A 20,935-nucleotide genomic window follows, 5' to 3' on the forward strand; every position below is an offset into this window, starting at 1 on the left:
ATCAGTCCTCTAGAATCTAATAATCCTTGAATTTCTGAGGTCAAATTTCTAAATCTGCTAAGCTGAGGACTCAGAGGCCAAGGCGAGCATTCAGAAATACCTGCTGGGTGCCTGCCTAGCATGTGCAAGCAACACTGTAGAAAACTCACTGTGGGCTTTTCTGAGCCCAACATCCGAGGTGGGGTGAGATGAGAGAAGGTAAGAACACAGAACAGGCAGGCGTGACCCTCATCTATCAATGTCGCAGGGTTCAGGGACAGACGCATTTCCAGGGCCATCTTTACACAAGAGAGCACCCCAGGGGAGAAAGAGGGAGCTGAAACAATGAGGCTGGGGCACATCAAGATGAGGGGATAGATTAGACCTATTTTTATGTAAGATTTATAAGCCAGGCACTTCCCAGGATCGAGATAGGATAACAGAAGACCAGATCTACCCATAGGGTGTAGCTGAGGGCTCCTGCAGGGACGTGGCAAATGGGCCTAGAGAGAGGCTGGAGCCAGAGTGAGACAGGTCTTTAGCACCTACTTCCAATTTTACCCTGGAAGCTGGAATCCCAGCAGGTGTTAGAGAGGAGACAGGGGTTAGTGGACTTCTAAATGGAAATGGACCCGTGTAGCAAAGGCCTGGCAAGGGCCTGGTAAGTGTCATAACTGACACTTATGACTAGCACCACTTTGGAGGTACATGAAAGGTATTGGGTACCTGCAGGAAGGCAAGGCCTGGCAGTACACCGAAGAGCAGTCTAAAGGCCTGGGCAGCAATGAGGGAAAAGCCCGACTGGGAAGGAGCCTGGCTCACCCATGTACCACGGCAAGAGATAGAAGGAAGGGAAGCGTGCCTGGTGTTCAGGGGCCAGGATGCTGGGAGATGGCCCCACCACCTTGCATGATGGGACTTGACTGAGCCACTGGAAGTGCCTGAACATGCCAGTGTCTAGGTGCCAAGGGGCATCCCAGAGGGAATGTGGACAGCAGAATAAGAGGCCATTGCTCCTGGCCAAGCTCCCCTCTGGCCTGCCCTGATTCTTGACGGGAGGTGAAATCAGCTCTTGGCTGGCCCTAGGAGTGACAATGACGATGCCCTTGACTGAAGCTTGGAGGTACCAATCAGAGAACATAAAAGCTGGATCCCTAGGCTGGGAGAGGAAGGAGGGAGGCCTACAATCCTGGAGGAAAAACACACTGCAAGGCTTGTAGAATCACAGGGTCCATCAGAACAATTCAGCCAATGAGGGTGCCTCACAGTACTCCAAAAGTATCAGTGGATCATCCAAACTTCTGCTTTCTTTCCAGTGGCAGGGTACAGAGAAAGCTTGCTAGTGCTTTCACCAGCATCAAATACACTCAACTTATTCCTCCAAATGAGCAAAGCCAGCCACTGATGAAAGTCCTGTCGGCTTTCAAAAGGTTGAGAAGTGAACTTTGCTGCTGTCTTACACTGCGAGAGGCTCTCAGATGCTAGCCCTGCCACCCTGACCCTGCCAGCCAAAGACCTTTCCTTCTTTGTCAGTTAGGCAGAAAATGAGGCTATCGGCTCCATTCCCACTCTCTGCATGAATCCATTTCCCTTTCCGGCTTGGCTCAAACTATATAGCTCACGCAGGAGTCCCACTGGGTTCTTCAGTGACTCTTACCTGGCTGAATGTTTTTCTTTCTAAGAACTGCTGAATCAAGACAAAAGATGGGAGAAGGTATGAGAATCCACTCTGAGGGGTAAATGGAAATACAGGAAAGAATATGCCTGTAGGTATCTCATTTCCCAGGTTTTACAACTCAAACCATTAGATTTATTAGGAGTGAGGAACTTTCAAGGAAGTGAGGTCAGCATCCCAGGAATCTGTTTTGCATATTCACACGGTGCCCCACTAAGTCACCAGGAACCCCGGACAAGAGGTTGCTAATGCCAGCTACTTCAAGAGTGGGAGCCGCTTTGCTAGGTGCTTTTCGTTCCCAGTTCTTTACCTAACCATGGCAGAAAATTACAGGGAGTCCACCTCACCCCTCAACTCCAGGAAATAAACTCTACTGATGGCCAGGTGACAGAGACCAAGAGACAGGCAGCCAAGGGTCTGCACATCAGCCTCTTCTGCAGGAGGAGTTTGGGGCAGGAAGCTCTGAGCTCCATTGGTCCTCATTTGCTCCTGGGCTGCAGGAAGTGAACCAGCAATAAGACTGAGAACACACACAAAACAGGACACGTCCCTCTCACTGCAGGCTAAAACATGGGGTTATTAGAAAAGAGAACAACAGTTTTGTTGCTGAGAAGGCCAATTTCCTTTTACTCACAGGAAATCTTTCCTGTTGATTTAAGAGCAAAGCTACCCCTGCTCAGGGAGCGAACATGAGTGCAGGGGGGAAGCACAGTCAAGGTACTTGAGCTCCAGCACCCACAGAGGTACAGAGAGTTCGAGCTTGCAGAAAGAAGGCCATAGAAAAGGAACATCCCCAAGTTAAGACCCAGCAGCTCAAATTCCAAACTGTAAACCCAGCAGGTCTTGGCTCAAATAAGACCTTAGGTTCCACCTTCCAAAAGAAATGCCAACAGCACTGGGTCACCTGACAAAGTGAACACACACTGTGGATGTGATATAAACACTGCCTCTGAATTCACTGCTCTGAAGGTAACAACTGCACTGTGTCTGAGAACCCTCTTCTCAGGAAACACACTAGAGCCAGGTGTGGTGAGGCATGCCTGTAATCCCAGCACCTGGGAAGCTGAGGCAGGAGGAATGCCACAAATTGGAGGCCAGCCAGGGCTGCATAGTGAGTCCAGGACCAACCTAGACTACATTGCAAGACCCTGTCGCAAAAGAACCAAAAGTAAACACATGCTGAAGTACCTAGGAGAAAACCATGCTCCAGTAGAACTCTGCGTGACACTGGAAATGTCCCATAGCCTGTTGCCCTATACAGCCTGCACATAGCTTCTGAGCCTTTGAAAATGTGGCCAGTGTGACCAAGGAACTGAATTTTAATTTAAATAGTTGTGACAGGTTAGGCTACCTTGTTAGATGGTGGAAGAACAAAAGGGCCATATCTGAAACACACTCAAATCATTCAGGAAAAACATTCGTGTGCACACACATGGCAGTAAAATGAGGGGAACATGAGTGACAGCATGTACAAGTGCCTGAGGAAGCAACTAGGAAAATCACAGCAAGTGGCAGAGGGGACAGACGGAGTCTTTATACTGTTTCCATTCACGTGCTTTTTTTCAGTAAGGCTAAAATGATGTCCAGGATTTTTTTGCTTGTTTGTTTTTTAGAAACAGTCTTGCTATGTAGTTCAGGCTGGCTTTGAACTTACTATGTAGCCCAGGGTGGCCTCAAACTCACAGCGATCCTCCTCTGCCTCTGCCTCCAAAGTGTTGGGGCTCCAGGTGGGCACCACCACACCTGGCCATCCAGGTGTTTCTAAGACATGAAGATGAACATTTATTCATTAGCCACTGAATTCTAATGGGCTCCCACTGGATCCCAACTGCAGGCAGGGCTGGCAAGCAGTGTTCCAGAGAGCCTGCACTTTGTGCAAGGACAGTCAGTGCCCCCAAAGGACTGCCCTTCCACACCCATCCCCTGAGGCCTCTCTCCAGGCCAGGGTAGGGCTGGGGTAGAGTTGTCTTCTGCAGGGTGGACTTTCGCCCCCTCACAGCACTTGATCCTGCCTGTGTGTCCATGAAGGACCTGCCTGTGATGGCAGGCACGGCTGCAATGGCAAGATCAAGGCAGTTTTTAAAACAGTTTTAAAAAGTTTATTTCTTTTTTTTCAGTACTGGGATGTGAACACAGGGCCTGTACACTAAGCAACATCCTCAGCCCTTTTTATTTTTTTGAGACAGGGTCTTCTAAGTCTATAAATTGCCCAGGCTAGGCTTAAATTTGTGATCCTCCTGCCTCAGCCTCCCAGAGTGCTGACATTATAGGCATGCGCCACCAAAATCAGTTCAAAAATAGCAGCTTTCTACACATATAACTCATGTATCATAAAGTGCACTTTATTTTTAATTTTTTTGGCAGTAATGGGGATTGAACCCAGGGCCTTCGCATTGAGCTGTATCTTACAGGTATGTTCCACCACATAAAGCAAAACGTTCACCCTTTTAAAATGTGCACTCCACTGGTTTTGAACAGAGCTATGTGGCTAACATCACTACCTAATTCCAAAACATTTTTACCACTCTAAACAGAAATCCCATACGCATTAGTAGTCACTTCCCATCTGCCCTTCTCACAGCCCCTAACAGCCACTGGCCTATTTCCTGTCTGTGCATTTGCCCACTCTAGTCATCTCAGGTAAACAATGTCACCCAACATGTCACTGCAGTTGCCTTCTTTCACTTAGCATCACATTCTCAACTTTTCTCCATGCTACAGCACATAACAGCACTTAATTCATTTTATGAATGAAATAATATTCCACTGAATAGAAATGGCACATTTTATTTACCCACTCCTAAAGGGAGAGATGTTTGGGTTGATTCTACTCTCAGGGTACCATGTACAATGCTGCCATTACAAACTTATGTACAAGTCTGTGTGGACAGATGCGTTCAGTCCTCGGTATGAACCTAGGGCTGGGACTGCTGGGTCACAGTGACTCCATGGCTAACCTTTTGAGGAGCTGCCTCCTGTTCTCCAAAGTGCCCCCTAAAGTCCCCGGCTATCATGTCACACGGCAGTCTCAACCACAGCCCACAGAAGGGATTCTACAGAAATGGCTGCTATCGGTTGCTCTGTAAAATGCCACGGTCTAAATGCAGAGCAAGAGTCAGGGTTGGTTTGGTTCGAGGTAAATAAGCAAGAGAAACTGTGAGGCACTCGGTGCCAGCAGCATGCTTAGTCTCCCTCGTCCTGGGGAGTGAGCCAGCACCTGGCATGGCAGACACGGCTGGCACAACACACACAGGGCCGCCAGATGAAGAGGCGCTCTGTGCTGGGCACAGCTGCAGCAGGGTGAAAACTGGCACCCTCTCCACTATCCCCTCCCCAGGGCAAAGCTGTCTTGGGCCACTGGTCAGACATTGGGAGAGTCAGTTACTGTTGCCCACACTGTGCTCCTAAAAGTGCTTGGTGAAAATCTGGCAGGGAGAGAGCTTAAGGGGGTAAGGGTCATAACCAACAGACATCACAGGGGTGAGGATGATCCCAGAGGGCCTGGTGATCTGTGAGCCCCAGTGTATTCCAGGGTGAGGGAATGAAACTGCAGGCTGAGTCCCCCATTGATGCAACTGGTGATTCAGTATTGGGCATGAGTCGCCTCTGAGCTGGCAGTAAACAAATGCCCAGGCTTTGTGTCCAGGCACTGAACTAAATTCCTAGGCAGAAGTACAAATTCCAAAGCTAGACAAGCAGGCTTTGAGGCTGGGGTGCTGCTGGGCTGGTGTGGCAAATTAGACTTCTGCAGCGACAAGACAGCAAGGCCCAGGGTGTGGGCTCTGCTTGGGGCTCCTTTGAAACACGCTTTCTCTGTGTGCCCACCTTGGGAAACGCTATTCATCGCAGCCCCTGGGGTGCCCCGGGGCCCCTCTGCCTTCCAGAGCCCTGCATCGCCTATTCTGCTGCAATGTCCCATTTGTCCTTCACCCTCAGGACAAACTTTATTGGCAGACCTGGCATTGTTTTGTTTTTTAAAGAAACTGTATTCCAAAGGCAAACTGCTACAGCACCTTTTCACGTGGGAGGGCAGAGAAGGCATAGCTCACTGTGCAACTGACTACCTGGCCCCAGCTAATCTCTTGCTCTTGCTCTAGCCTGTCCTGCCTTCAGTTTCCCTCCAGTCCCATGAATATTTAGCAATTCACTATAGCTCTGAATTTCCATAGGTAATTATTCCTGTCTTGTGCACATTTATTCTTTCAGTTGCCACTCAATAAATACCCATTGTGATCATCATCATTATTTCTTGGTGTCTGCAATGTGCTCAGCCTTTTAAAAATCACAGATAACTGAGCCCAGACCCTGGTGTTGATTTTTTAAAAGTTGGAGGAAACTAAGATAAGAATGTGGGCTTCACCTTAGTCTCTCATCTAATCCTCACAGCAACTTGGTAAAGTAGCCACTGTCACCATCCCTGTAGAGAACACAGAGACCTAAGGAGCTGAGCATGCTGAGCTGCCCAAAGGTAGGAGCTGGCAAAAGCACCAGGATCCAAATGCATGTCAGTCTGACTCTAAAGCCTGTGTTTTAAAATTTTATTAACAATGTAAATTATAACTTTTAAAAGTTCCAATTCCCTTATTCAAACATGATATGGTTATAATTTGGGGAGGGAACAACAGAATAGGAGTTAGAAAGTTTGATTTCAAGAAAGTGGCAGGCAGGTAGAGGGACGGCAGAATGTTGAGAGGCCACACGAGCTGGAGATGGTGCCACTGGAGACAGCTGCTCCTGGAAAGGCTATGCACATTTCCAGGTGCCTTCCATCCTTTTTAAAATAACCAAGCACCACCCAAATGCAACAGTGCTGGCTCTGTCCCCTAACACACATACCTTGGCACTGAAGAGGTTTTAGCTGTCTTGACTGACTGTGGAGGAGGGATTGATAACGTCTGTCTACAACCCATCAAATCCTCGTGTAAGGAAAAGCTGTCTTTAGGGGAGGAATGTGGCTCAGCAGCCTCACACACCGATGCAGATGGCTCTCTGGAGGGTGGGTCAGGTGGGAGTGCCAAGGCCTCTGTTCCTTTGTTGGCACTTCTTCCTGCTTGGCATGAAGAGTCCATAAGCAGAGCAATCCTGAGCAGGTTGGGGCGGGGGGAGCAGACCCAGCTGGGCCTTGAGCCATGGCTGGATCTGAACTCGCAGAAAGGGGAGGGCTGTGCACATTAGGATGGAGGGAAAGAGAAAGAATGCAATGGGCACAATGCCAAAGGGGCACCAAGTCTTGGGGACATGGGGTATAGTTCTCAGAAGAGGGTCCAGGTCCCCTAAGGAGCTTCACATTAAGCTTCTTTCTCTTTAAAATAGACACATGATTTTCCTTGGGACATTTTTATATATGACTTACAAATGCCAGATGACTCTTGGAAAATACATGACTCATCTTGGCAGTGGTACTATGGAAAGAAGCCAACATCCTCAGATGTACCTCCTTGTGGTCCTCATCCCCAACATTCAAATGCCCATAGCACAGGATGGAGGACACTCTGATGTGGCTGCAGCAAACAAGCTGTACAAGATAGGTATGGTGGTGCTTACCTATAATCTGAGCTACTCAGGAGACTGAGGCAGGAGGATCATGAGCTTAAGGCCAGCCTGGGCTATATGGAAAAACCCTGTCTCGAAACAAAAAGCTACACAATTACTTCCTAACTCCTCCATCTAGAAGAAATTGAGACATAGTAATGACCCTCACCCACCCTAACCCTGCCCTCCCCATGCATTCAGCCAGAGAGCATCTCCTGACCCTAGCTAGCTATCCCCTGCTGCTCCAATTCCAGATTTGGGCTCTAGGAACAGAACAGCTCAGGGCTCAGGCTAACGAAGAGCTCTGAACAATACCTATGGGAAAAAGCTTAAGGCTCAACACACTGAAGATAAAGAACCTGGGAAATTAGTTTTAGAGGTCAAATAAAGATTGCAGACTTCTGTGAGAAACCTGGGATGAGGAACAAACATAGCATGCCTATTTTAAAATCCAGGTACAGTATCCAGAATAAGTCTATAAAGAACTCTTACAACTCAACAACAAAGAGTCACAGAGCCAAAGTTTTAAATGAGCAAAGAATATGAATATGTTTCTCCAAAGACACACAGTGTCAATAAACACTTGCTCATCATCACTAGTCATTAGCAAAATGCAAATCAAACATGAGGCCCTAAGAAAACTGAAGTTATACATCCACACAAAAACTTGCACACTAATGTTCATACCATCATTCATAACAGCCAAAAGGGAGGACCAACTCAAGTGTCCATTGAGGGATTAACGGACAAACCCAATGTGATACAGCCATCCAACAAAATATTATTTAGCAATAAAAACCAACAGAGTGCTGATACATATTATAACATGGATGAAAACTGCAAACACTATGTCAAGCAAAAGAAGCCAGACACAAAGGACCGTGTGCTATGATTCCATCTATACGAAATGGCCGAGACAGGCAAGTCCATAGAGACAGGAAGTAGAGTAGAGGCTGCCAAGGACTAGCAGGAGAATAGATGTGAAGTACCTGCTAACAAGGATGAATTTTTTTTTCCCCCAGTACCAGGATTGAACTCAGGACCTTGAGCTTGCCAGACAGGTGCGGTGCCACTGAGCTACATCCCCAGCAGGGACAAGATTTTTGGGGGGAGTGATGAAAATGTTCTGGAATTAGATAGTGGTGATTGATACATAACTACTCAGTGAGTAGACTAAAAGCTGGTAGGGCCGGGGATTTAGCTCAGTGGTTTCGCTGCCTGCTGTGCAAGCACAAGGACCAGAGTTCAATCCCTGGTACCAAAAAATAAAATAAAATAAAATAAAATAAAAGCTGGTGAATTGTATGTCAAAAGCATAAACTTTATGTGAATTAGACCTCAAGAAAGCTATTTTTTAAAGCAGAAAAATACAATGGCCCTCCATTATTGTTTTCTACCATTTCAGTTACCTGCAGTCTACCAAGATCTGAAAATATTAACTGGAAAGTCCCGTAAATAATTCACAGGTTTAAATTGCACACCATTTTGATAGCATGATGAAATCCTGAGCCATCCTACCCTGTCCCTTTGCTCAGCATATCCACAAGGCCTACACAACCTGCTCATTTGTCACATAGTGGCCATCTTGGTTATCAGGATGGTGACGGCACTGCAGTAACCTTACATGGTATTCTAATGCTGTTTCACCATGCCTCTGTCCTTTGCCTTGCTGGATCCACCTTGCTGCAGGCACTGTACAACTTCACATCACCACAGGAAGAAGGGTGAATACAGCACAGGAAGATAAGTTTTATTTTATGTTATTACTGTCGTGTTGATCCCCGATTGTCCTAATTTATAATCTAAACGTCATATGTGTATGTATTGAAAGAAAAGTTAGACACAAGGCTCAGTACTGTCTGTAGTTTCAGGTGTCCACTGGAGGCCTTGGCACGGATTCCCTGGAGATAAGGGGAACTGCTGTAGATGCCTGAGACACGACACCCCCAGTGAACATGAAATTCCTATCATCACCCATTGTACAGGTGAGGTAACTTGAGAATGGTGAGAAGTAGCTAACTGTAGGGGTCCCACTGAAGCCACACAGATGGATGGACAGAAGGACTGGCAGAGAGCAGATTTAAACCAGAGTTTGTTGCCTCTGAGGCCATGTTCCATGCACCTCACTATCCTGCTTCTTGCTGAGAGGATGAGCCACCAGCAACTGCAGAATGGTTCTTCTGGAAGAAAGATCACGTCCTGGACAAAGGACCACTAATTGACAGAAAATGCTAGTGTTGGAAGTCCCATTAAAAGACAACTTGCCAAATCCCTTCATTCTGCAGATGAATAGGTAGAACTTCAAGGCACTGAACTGACCAGCCCAACTGAAGCAGCGGCACTGGAAGATGAGTTGGTGTATTGTTCACTGCAATTAGCTGGGAACCAAAGATAGACGGAGTTCACCCCAGTGGGACACATGGGTCAACAGGCATCCACTAACCTTCAAACATGCCAGCCCTATCTCCAGGCCCCAGCCACAAGATCACTCAGGCTGGTTATAGCTCACATTATTCTGTAGCTACCTGAAATTCCTCTTCCAACCCCAGGAGTGCTCTGACAAGTCCCAGCAGGGTGTGTCAGTTCCAAGGATCCCTGAAAGTCTTTGAACTACTTAGCAGGAACGGGAGTTCTGGATTTAGCCTTCAAGTGCGAGGATAAACCCAGGGAGACTGCAGAAGATACTCTACTCTCCCTTGTCGAAAGTGACTCTATGGGGAACCACTTGAGAAGGAGGGGAAGGAAAGCTGAATTCACATTACAACTAGGGGCCTTGAGTACTCTAATGTAGGATCTCCTTATTGTCTGATTTATGTCTCCATAGGGATGTCCTGGCTCAAACTTAAATTCTTCCAAATCAACCTCAATGTCCCAATGTTCTCCATACCACAAACCTGCTTTCATTTTCTCCCAGGGACCTGAGCTAGGTACCCTGGGGTACCTTTCGGCCTGGTCCTCCTCACCCTCAGGTTCCAGGCACGGGCTGAGGCCCGCTGGCTCTGATTCTTCTTTCCCTTGATGTCTGGAACCCACTTGTTTCTTTCCAAGACTGCTGTAGGCAGAGTCCTGGAGACTCAATAAATGTTCACTGAATGGAGAGGTCAGTCCTACCCACTACAGGCAGGTCTTTCACTCCAAGTGGGAGCCACGACTATTTAAACACAGAAAAAGATGAGATGGTGACCTCGAGTAAACAGGTGACAGAGGTTATTTAAGCAAAGCTTGAGCTAGGAGAGTGCAGTAGATGGGGCCAGGAGCCGCTCTCTGCGAGTAACCGGCTGGAACAGAAAGACATACTGAGACACCGGGCTGCCTATTGCATCTGCAAACTATTCATTATTTCTGTGCAGTCCCTCTGAACTCTCCATCTGCTGGTGGCTACCACAGTCAAATAACCACATTCAAGCGAAAAAACCTGTGACCTATAACTTGTTCCAGTCATGCCAGGTTGGACACCTACTATTCTCCAACTGTGCCTTGCATACCCCGACTGGAGTGGCTTCAAGCTCCATGGCCACCTACCCAAATCAAAGGCATCCTTCAAAGACCAAACAGAGCACCCCTGTTCATATGGGACCTCCAGGCTTTCTCTCTGTGCCTAACGGTGCTCCATTACCTATTACCTGGAATCACATCATGTCCTCTGTTGCTTTGTTTTATCTTGTCTGTAACAAGGTAAGTTCTTGGAGAAAAAGAGCTTGGGTTATGTGGGCTAATACATGTAAAGTATTAAGCTTGGAACTGTGCTTGCCACATTAAGCACTGACCAGATGAATATGAGTATTGTCAGTTGTTATTGCTTATTAATGTCTTCCAAGTCCCTGAGCATGATATCATGCCTCTGGTACAATGGGCCCTCGAGTTACAACTGGCCTGACATAGGAACAACTTGGGTTACGACCGGAATGTTAGTTTTAACTTATGAACAAAGTCTTGAGTTACAACCTGAATGCCAGCAGTTTCTGCCTCCAGATGGTCTGATACAGATTTAACCCTTAAAGAATTCTGGAAGGAACATGACAACATCGTTTCCTGTGTGGGTTTAATTGAGAAATACTGGGCTCTCTAAGGATACCGAGATCTGCCTGTACACAGGAGAGAGACTTTGAATGGTGTGCAGAGGAGCCTGAGCCTTCACTGACCAACTTAAGTTACAACCAGCCCTCAGGAATGAATTGAGTTCGTAAGTCAAGGGTCCACTGTACAAGTTACCAAATCTGCTGAAGGTGACCACAGCTTTCCCACAACCTCTTTCTTCTTAACCTCTTCTTGAACTAAAACTTTGTCCTCCAAGACCCAGGAATTCTGGCTACACATCACACCTCGAAGTGCCCCTCCTACACCATCCTCTCTATTGTTAGAGTTCACTGTGATGGAAGGAGGAGGCCAAGGGACAGGTAGGCACCTTTCTGACACTCAGCACCTCTGCAAGATACCCTTGTTTGTCTCGGAGGTCAGAGAAATTATAAGAATTAATGAGCTACTGGCTTCTCTCTGAAGTCATAATGATAAGTAGAGTTGGAAAAGAAGCAATTTTAAAATTATACTGGGCACTGAGCCAAAGCGAGTGGTGACACAATGACAACACTCATTTGTCCAGGACCAGCCAGAACAGTCGCAAGCCTTCATTCTTTTTCTATGTGAAATTGCATCTAATGTTGCCCAGTTGGGGTTCCATTTTAGATCCTGAATTATCCCACATGCACTCTCCCCGAACAGCATCCTCTGGTCACGTGCTCCAAGGAGCAGCAGGGCATCCAGGGGGCAAGGTGGGTGGCAGCTATGAGATACCAAAGTGGCTGAGCTCTCAGGGCTCTTAGCAGGTGCCTGCAAGCAGCAAATCTCGTATCACAGACTCCAGGGAACCCTTCCTACCCTTCAGAAGGGGTCTGAATGTAGACATCCCCATCTCCCTAATGCTCAGACCAGAGGCCTTCAGGGTACTTTGTGGGTGGCACACAAAACCTGAAAAGAAGCTTCCCAGTCTACAAAGCATACATATGGTTTCCTTACTTCTCAGCTTGTTAATTTACCCCTCTCTATGGAGTACTAACCAGTCCAAGTTACTTCAGGCTTGGAGAGGGAGCAATAAACAAAACCTGTGTTGTGTATATCTGTAGTACAGCATTCAGAAAACCCGGCTTGTGATACTTCCTGTTCCTTCCACCAGAGCCCCTACAGCACAGGATGAGATCACACCCAGGACACCAAGGATCCCAGGGCGACTGCCAGCCCCAGCCTCCTCGTGAGCAGCACTCATGGGCCAGGGACCCTCACAGTATTCCTCTGGCTCTTCCCACTGCTGCTCTTGTATGATCCACACCAGACAGCACTGTGGCCACAACTACACATGAATATCTGCAGTTATATTAATTAAAATGTGATAAAACATTAGATCCTTGGCTCCCTGGCCACACCTCAACTGCTGAACTGTTTCACATGGCTAGTGGGTCCAGAGCATTAACATCACTACAGAAAGCTCTTGTATAGCTCTTCTAGAGGGTGACATTTAAACTTACAGATGACCAACCCCAAAAAACTGTCACCTTGAAGTTTTAAAGAAAATACATTTCTAACTCTAATGGACAAAACTGCTCCCCCACTCTCCCGCCAAAGAATGAGGTAAAAGATCACCTTGGAGCAACACCTCAACAACACCTCATTCTTCAGAAGCTGGTCTGGCGTCTTGGCTGCTTCTCTTCTTTCTACTTCCAGAAGCCTCAGCCCTAAACCAAACTCCCTGGCTCAGTGGAAACTTTAACCTGTGTCAGGATTTCCATTTCTCCTCTGGAGTCTGTAAGTCACTGTTTCTCCATGGGCCTGCTATCAGTCTGCTAGAGCTGCAGGAACACAGTACCACATATGGGGGACCTTAAACAACACAAGTTTATTGTCTCTCAGATCTCCAGTCCAGCAGTTCACGATCAAGGAAGGTGAATGGCAGGTTGGTTCCTTTGCGGCTTGGGAGGGAGAAGCTGTTCCGAGCACTCAACCAGTTTTGGGCGGTCTTGGGCAATCTTTGATGCCCCTTGGCTTGCAGATCTATTGCCCCAATCTCTGTCTTCATGTTCTGTTGCCATCCTCCCTATGGGCACGTCTGTGTCCAAATCTCCCCTTTTATGAGGACACCACTCATACTGGATCAGGGACCCACCCTACTGTAGTGTGACCTCATCTCAGCTGCATCTGCAACCACCCTGTTTCCAAATAAGGTCACAATGGGAAGTCAGGGGAGTCGGGACTTCAACAAGTGAACTGGGGGAGGGGGACACACTTTGCCCCAAAACAGGCCCTCAAAGCCTCAAAGAAAAAGCAGTCCTCCTGGTGCACCATCTGCTTTCCATTATTCTATTACTATGAAAAGATCTGTACGAAATTACTGGCTACTTGGCTTTGTGGGAGCAGGTGGTGACCCTAGCCAGAAGCTTATACCACACCAGGCTATTTCCATTATACATCAAGTGAGCCCAAGCCTATTATACTAGATTTAACAAGGTCCAAAAACAAAAATTTGGATTTGGACAGAAATGTAAAAGGAAAACTGCCACAACTGTCACAGGCATAAGGACATAAGCCTGCTAAGTTCCCCCGTGATCGTCTAGTGGAACCGCCTCACAGACAGGGATGTTTTCAAGGCAGAATGGCAGACAGGGTAAACATGAGTGAGAAAGACCACTCTGGCCTGGATTCCTACTGCTATTGTACAAAGCACCGCCCCAACTCAGCAGATGGGATTTCAGGGCATAGAAAGTCACCCACCAGCACAGTGGGCTCAAATGGTGCTTTGATCACAGCCCACATATCCGAGTCACGTGGTCCAAGACAGTTATCCATAAACAGAGGTGGCAGAGAACAGGGATCAACAGGCTTGGGCGCTACACAACCTAGTTTGAATTCTAGCTTTGACACAAGATGAAAGATGTTGGCTGAGTTAATTCACTTTCCTATGCTTCAGTTTACCATCAGTAAAATGGGGAGCAAGCAATCTACTTCACACGGTTTTAAGAAAGACCTCTGATGACCATCATTAGGATAATTAGCCTTTAGTTATGCTGATGAGTCTGGGGTACAACACTGTCAATCCCTCCCTCCTTTTTCTTGGATAAGAAAACTCAGAGCCTGGAGCCAGCTCTCTCTGACGGCAAAGCCACACTCAGCCATCTGAGAGTCTCTCAAAGGAGGTCACCAGGTGAACAGCAGTGGGAACAGTAGTGACTCTAAGGATGCTGCTCCCTGTACACCTCCCGCACCCAGCCCTCCTCTACAACTGTCCACACTGTGCAACGGCCCATGCTGTGCTGGTACCAGTCACTGCCAAAATCTCCACAAGGACCGAAGTTCATGAAAAGTCATTTAGAATAAACCAGAGCTCTGACAGGACACATGCCTGGTCTCATGAGGCATTCCCCGAAACCCTGTCTGTGACCTTTGTCCACCTCACTGCCCCTCTCCCTCCTCACCCACCTGCCACTGTCTACCGGCTTTCTCACCCTCCATTTTCCCATTAGAGATGCAAGTATGGGACCTGACAGTCTGGCTTTGACTTCTGCATGCTTTATAAATTCCCACATAGAGATGGCACTGTGGCATCATGGTTTTAAGTTAAGCCTTGTCCCTGAGAGTGGTTAAATAAAGACAGATATTAACACAGTTTTCTACCCCATTATCCTATTTACAAAAATAGAACTCTTCTCTGTGAATGTTTCAAATAGAGGCCTTAATTTCTATAGATGTCAGCTTCACCAGGTCAATTCCTAAAGCCTCAGTGAGCTACCATACAGTAGTGGGCAACACAGTATCATCTCCAACCCCCTCTTCATATATACCACTGTGTACTTATATGTAATATTATAGGTGTACATACCTATTCATGTACGTGTATGGGCACGCAGAAATGCACATGCACACATGTGTGCACGTACACACACTCACACACACACACACACTTTCTCTCTCTCTAATTGAACAGAGTAACAGTCAGGAAGACTATGTGATGAACCTGTAGACCACCAACTCCACAGGGTGAGGTGGGGATCTAGTGTTGCATCAAATCCAATGAGAAGGCTAACTACTTAGATCTCTTTATTACTTTCACTGAGGTGCATTTTGATGTTATGCCTTGAACTTCCAATGAGGACTCTATGAGAGACCTGTAAGAATCTAGGGTTTCATCTGCTTTGGGGATGCTAAACACCCTGTTCACTGTACCACTCAGTGTCTTCTACAATAAACTCTGCACGGAAAATTCAACTGAAAAGAACTAAAAGAATCTTTGCTTTTCTTGAGGATCTGGATGTCTTCCTTCTCTGACAGTAAGAACTACTGAGGTGACCACACTGCCCTTTTGTCTTTGGTGCTACGAAGCTCAGAGACAAGCAGCAATATAAGGGATTCAGCACCTTCACACCTGTGATTCTTTTCCCTCCTGACTTGAACTTCTTTATTTGTGTTTATCCTGATCCTAAGTTCATTTCTGCATTGCACTGTTTATTATATCACATGTATTTGTACTGTAAAATAAAGCAAAATTTGTAGGACAAGGTGAGATATAAGTAATTGAATAGAACCCAATATAATTACCATAATAAACAGCAAAATTTAGAGAATGCTATAAACATTACACAATCAGATTAAAACAAAAAAATGTACCATGTTGAAGTGGACACTCTAGATTGCCTTCTTCACCTTTTGTGTGTGTGTGTTCTTGGGAACTGAACCACAACACTCTTCAGAAGATGCCTAGAAGACACAGCTCTCCAGACTGCTCCTTGAATTGTGGAAGAGGGGCCTAAAACGTTAATCTCTGATAAACACAACAAATACCAATTGCTCTCCCACAAAAGAAGGCAGAAGGAAGGGAAAAAAGAAGGAAGGAAGGAAGGATGGGAGGCAGGGAGGGAGGAAAGGAGGGAAGCATACAGGCCAGCCAGAAAAGCTTAAGGGCCCTGCTTGTATATGCTCGGGATTAGGAAAAATTCCTTCCATAATTAACTGCAACTGCTCTCTAGCTACCAACAACCTTGCCTTTTCTAAGTGCCCTTCTTTTCTCTTAAAGAGACACCAGATACAGCACGCACGCACACACGTGCACGCACGCACACACACACATACACACGCACACACGCACACTGCAGAGATGCACCTCTCTGGTGAAACAGGAACTGGAATCCAAGCTGGCTGTGGTGTCACCTGGCTGCCAATGTGCCCCAAACACTGGGTGTTGCCACCCACATCAGCCTTCTTGTTGCTGTCCAGAGGCCCCCTTCCTAGACGATCTGGAAATACTGGAATGCAATGCATCACAGAACCCTTCTCTACTCTCCAAACTAGTTAGGGCAAGGCAAGACAAAATAATGTTCTCTCCTATTCTGTAGCCCTCAATGCTGGACTCTGAACACCCTCCCCTATCTGTGTGCCAAGTCTGTCTTGCACTCACTCATTCCTCAAGGTATCTGCATGTGACTTTCTCATCCTCGCTTCAGCACCACATTACGTCCACCTCCCTTCTGGGTTTTGTTTGAGTTTTTGTTGTTGTTCTTGGTGATGGTGGTTTCTGCATGTAATGTACTGAGTCTTGCTCTGTATTCCATGGTGGCCTTGAACTCCCTATGTAGCCCAGAGTGGTCTCTAACTTATGATCCTCCTGCCTCAGCCTACTGAGTGCTGGCATGGCAACTGTGTGCCACTGTGCCCAACCTCACCTCCCTTCTTTCAAACTGCTGAAAGCCCAAATCTTCCTGAAAGCACTACAGCTCCCTTGTGGGGGTTAGGACCACCACCCCACTGTTCCCTCTGTACTGGTATCTATAGGCTCCTTCTCCTTTTGAGGTGAGGATTCTCCAAAGTCAGTTCCTGTAAAAAATCCTACTTCTCACTGACCAGTATTTTTTTTTTTTTGGTACCAGGGATCAAACTTGGGTCCTTGCAAGGCAGGCGCTGGAACTACTGAGCTAAATCCCTGGCCCATGACCCATATTCCAAGTACCACCAATGTTTTTTTGCAGCAGAAGAAAATAAAACAATAAAAGCATGAGCTGCACCTGCCCTGCTACAAGATGAGGGGCTTTCTTCTGCTAAACTTTCTGGATTCAAAACTCCTCAACTTCCCAGGTAGACCAATGCCACTGCTATGGGCTGGACTTTTGCACATCAGACTTCATCACAAAGGGGATGTGGGTAACTGACAAGTGAAAGTTGTTCCTACCATCAGGAAATTGACTCAAGGGCAGGTCTCCCTGTGCCTCTATCCCAAGGCTCTCCTGTGCCTCAGTGTGATTCAGGAGCCTTGGCCAAACCACCTTGTGCAGACTTGACTTCTGGGAGTGCAGTGGTGGGTAGCAGAGGTATCAAAACACCCTTGGAGAAGCCTCAGGACAAAGTTGAGTAGCAGGCCCAAAAAACCCAGGTTCTAGAGGAGTTTGATGGAGAGGGCTGACTGGTAGCTGAATTGGAAATCAGGGAGGATGAGCAACCACAGGCAATTTCCCACATGGCATCCTCTTCACTGAGACCAGCCCAACTCTGTGCAAGAGCAACACCTAAAGCTGGGAGTGGAAGAGAAGGGGGAAATGGGAGCAGACAGTAGTACCAAAGGCCATGAGTGATAATGCAGATTCCAACTTGGGACCATACAGGGAGAATACCTCGGCTTAGCATGTGCATTTTTCCAGCAAGATACAAAAAGCTTCGGGCTTTATAGTATGTAGTCTGCTTGCTTAAAAAGAAAAGGTTCACCACCATAGGGAAAACATAAAAATGAAGCCTATGCTACCCAATGACCCTGAACACTTCCAAACACAGCTGCTTTGAGGGGGAGCACTGGATATCTGTGCAGACTCGCAGGCATGTGCACACACCAACAGGCGCCCAGTTACCCACTCCAACCTGGCACAGTACAAGTCATTACAAAGGTGAACATATCCCTTGAACATACCAACTGTGAGGTGGGAAGGTGCTGGTAAAGAAGGCCTTTGAAGGAGATTGCCCCATTTAGGGAGACATGATTCTTAGAAACGAAGACTGGCACCTTTCCTAGATTAAAGGTTGCACGAAATACCAAGGAGCAGGAGGGCAGCAGCCCTGCCTGTGCGGCTTCCACTGGACCTCAGAGGCAAGTACCACACAGGAGCCAGGCCAGAAAGAGGCACCTGGCTGCTCTCTGCTCCAGTTCAGGAGAGTCCTGGTCGCCTTGGTCCACTTTCACCTGAGAAACACCCTTGCCCTTTAATCTCAGAACCATTTTAAGGATGTGAATTATTTCACCTAAGATTTTTATGGTGGCAGGAACACAAATGGTAGATGTTCAATAAATGTCATCTAGCTCTGGGGTCAGGGAAACACCCAAGTCAAGCTTTATCCTGCGCTAGTGGAGAGCAGAATGGTATGTACTTTTTAGAGGCTCTCAGGAAGAGGCAGAACTACACATTTCAGGCATTTTCTCGTATCAGTGCTGAAACCATCAATAGGAAGAGGAAGAGGCCTGTGGATAAAATAAAGCCAAGAAAGTTGGTTCCACCAGAAGCCAGGTCAGAATACAGATATATGTACGTGTGTGTGTGTGTGTGTGTGTGGGTGTGCGCGTGCGTGCGCGCGGGGGGAGACACAGTATGGTAACTATATCTATAATTATACCTCTCTTAATAAAGTCATTTAAAAGGGCTGAGGATGTAGGTTAGTGGTACAGCATTTACCTAGCATGCATGAGGTCTTGGATTCCATCCCCAGCAAAGGAAAAAAAAAGGCACCTAAATTTTTTTAAAATGTAAATTCGAAATAATCACTGGTTTGTGAAACCAGTAAAACAAAGTGCCAAGGGCCAGGGGATCATCTCTTCTTGACATATACTATAGAGGACTTGGGAAGAAACTTGGCAGCCTCTAGGGAGGTGGGAGGGAAGACTGCAAAGTGCGAGAGACAATGATGGCTCCTCAAACAGAATTCAAACAGAATCAAAACAATATTTTCACTGTACCAAGAAGGGAACAGAAAGGATCTGGCTTCTTGAGGGCCCCATGACAAATCTATAGCTCTTTATCAAGGCAAGGATGCACAGGAACATTACCACCCAGGTACAGAGATCTCTAAACTCTTCAAAAGTTCAGATATCTGGCTCTCAGGGAAGAGGACCTTACTCCTAGCCAAGGGGACACATACTCTGATCGGTTTAGCTGAGACAGGGTTGAACCCATTCCCCTCACCGACAGCTGACTTAGGCAGTACTGTGTGACTCATACTGGCCACTGAAATGTGAGTGGAGGGCTTTAGGAAGCTTGTAGGGAAAGTTTTCTTGCTCTTAAAAAGAATCATCTAAAAAGAGCTTATCTCTTTTCCCCATGAACATTGTGGAGTCTGGATGAGCTGCAGGCATCTTCCCAACACATGTTGGATGGTGGGAAAGAAATACAGAGAGAACCTTGGTTCTTTATAACCAACCCGGGAGCTGTCAATCTCAGAGCTTCTTGTCAATGAGATGGCGAATTTTCTTTTTTGTTAAAGCACTTTGAGTTTGGTTTTCTCCCTTGCAGCTAAAAAAATTATTGATTGGGACCAAAAAATACAGCGGCCAATCATAAAAGAAAAACAATTAGTTTTTTGCCACCTTACACTCTCTCCTGAGCCAACAAGGGAAATCACCACCAAACTCTTCTTTACTTCATTTCTTCTTCCCCTCAGTATCAAACGACAAAGCTCTCTCCCAAGAAGAAATGGTAGATGGGTCCACCAGCCACTTAACTATCCAAAGGTGCTCTTGCGTATGTGTGTGCGTGTGTGTGTGTATGGGCGCGTGTGTGCATGTGTGTTGCAGTGGCACTGAACCAGGGCCTTGTGCATGCTAGGCAAGCAATCTACCGCTGAGCTACACCTCCAGCCTTTTTTTACTTTTATTTTGAGACAAGTGTCTAAGTTGCCCAGCCTGGCTTTAATTTCATGTTTCTCCTGCCTCAGCCTCCTGAGTAGCTGAGAGTACAGGCAAGTACCACCAGGCCTGGCATGGTACTCATCCTGAATGCCTCCAGGACCAAAGAAATCATGTTCCTCAGGGTTGTCCACTGTGGAGAGATTTTAGCATGATGCTCCCTCTTCCAGTCTGATTTAGTCAGCTTCTTGTGGCTTTTAAACCCTTGGTTCAACCTGGACCCAGAGCTGACCTTTTAATCCACCTGCCCTTGAGATACAGCTCCTATCTCATTCAGCTCAGTTCTCAATTCCCATTAGACAAACATTTTCTTACAGAAAGTGCCTATTCTTTTGAACCATATTCTACATTCTCTCAGCTCAGATACTTTGGGAAAAATCACCTGTCTCATTTAATCAATGAATGCATGATCAATCAATTAGTCAGTCAGTCAGTCAGTCTTTCACCCTCCCCCACCACGCAAACATGCTTAATAATCATGTTTACAGTCACATATTCTGAAACAAAATACGGGGAATCTAAAAATTCAATACTGTCTATCTCAAAATCCTTGGATATGTCCAAAAGTCTCTGCAAACCCTACACACACACACACACACACACACACACACACACACACACACATGATCTGACCTACTTAAAATCTTTCTTCATTAAAATTAGACCCATATCTTTCGCCACACACTAAACTAAAATCAAAGTGGATTAAAGATCTAAATATTAAAACAGAAACACTAAACTTGCTAGCAGATAAGTTAGGTGGAACTCTTAAAGACACTGGCATGAACAAAACCTCAATAGCATAGGAACTATGCTATTTATGAACAAAACCT

General features: G+C 46.5%; 1 protein-coding gene across 5 annotated transcripts in view; it reads right to left on the reverse strand.

Moving 5' to 3' along the window:
• The window catches only part of Hipk2 (homeodomain interacting protein kinase 2), a 192,632-nt gene that overhangs the window by 145,917 nt on the left and 25,780 nt on the right, over positions 1 to 20,935 (reverse strand). The window contains exon 1 of one of the 5 annotated variants that reach the window (XM_021263689.2): positions 15,836 to 15,953. The exons of the other annotated variants lie outside the window; for them this stretch is intronic. The gene's annotated coding sequence lies outside the window, so the exon portion shown is untranslated. Of the gene's footprint in view, positions 1 to 15,835; positions 15,954 to 20,935 lie in introns of those variants that run through there. 5 annotated transcript variants of the gene reach the window in all.

This window comes from Heterocephalus glaber, unplaced genomic scaffold (genome assembly GCF_053883595.1).
Source record: "Heterocephalus glaber isolate CG9 unplaced genomic scaffold, H.glaber_assembly_v1.0 deba00000621, whole genome shotgun sequence".
NCBI classification, from domain to species: domain Eukaryota; kingdom Metazoa; phylum Chordata; class Mammalia; order Rodentia; family Bathyergidae; genus Heterocephalus; species Heterocephalus glaber.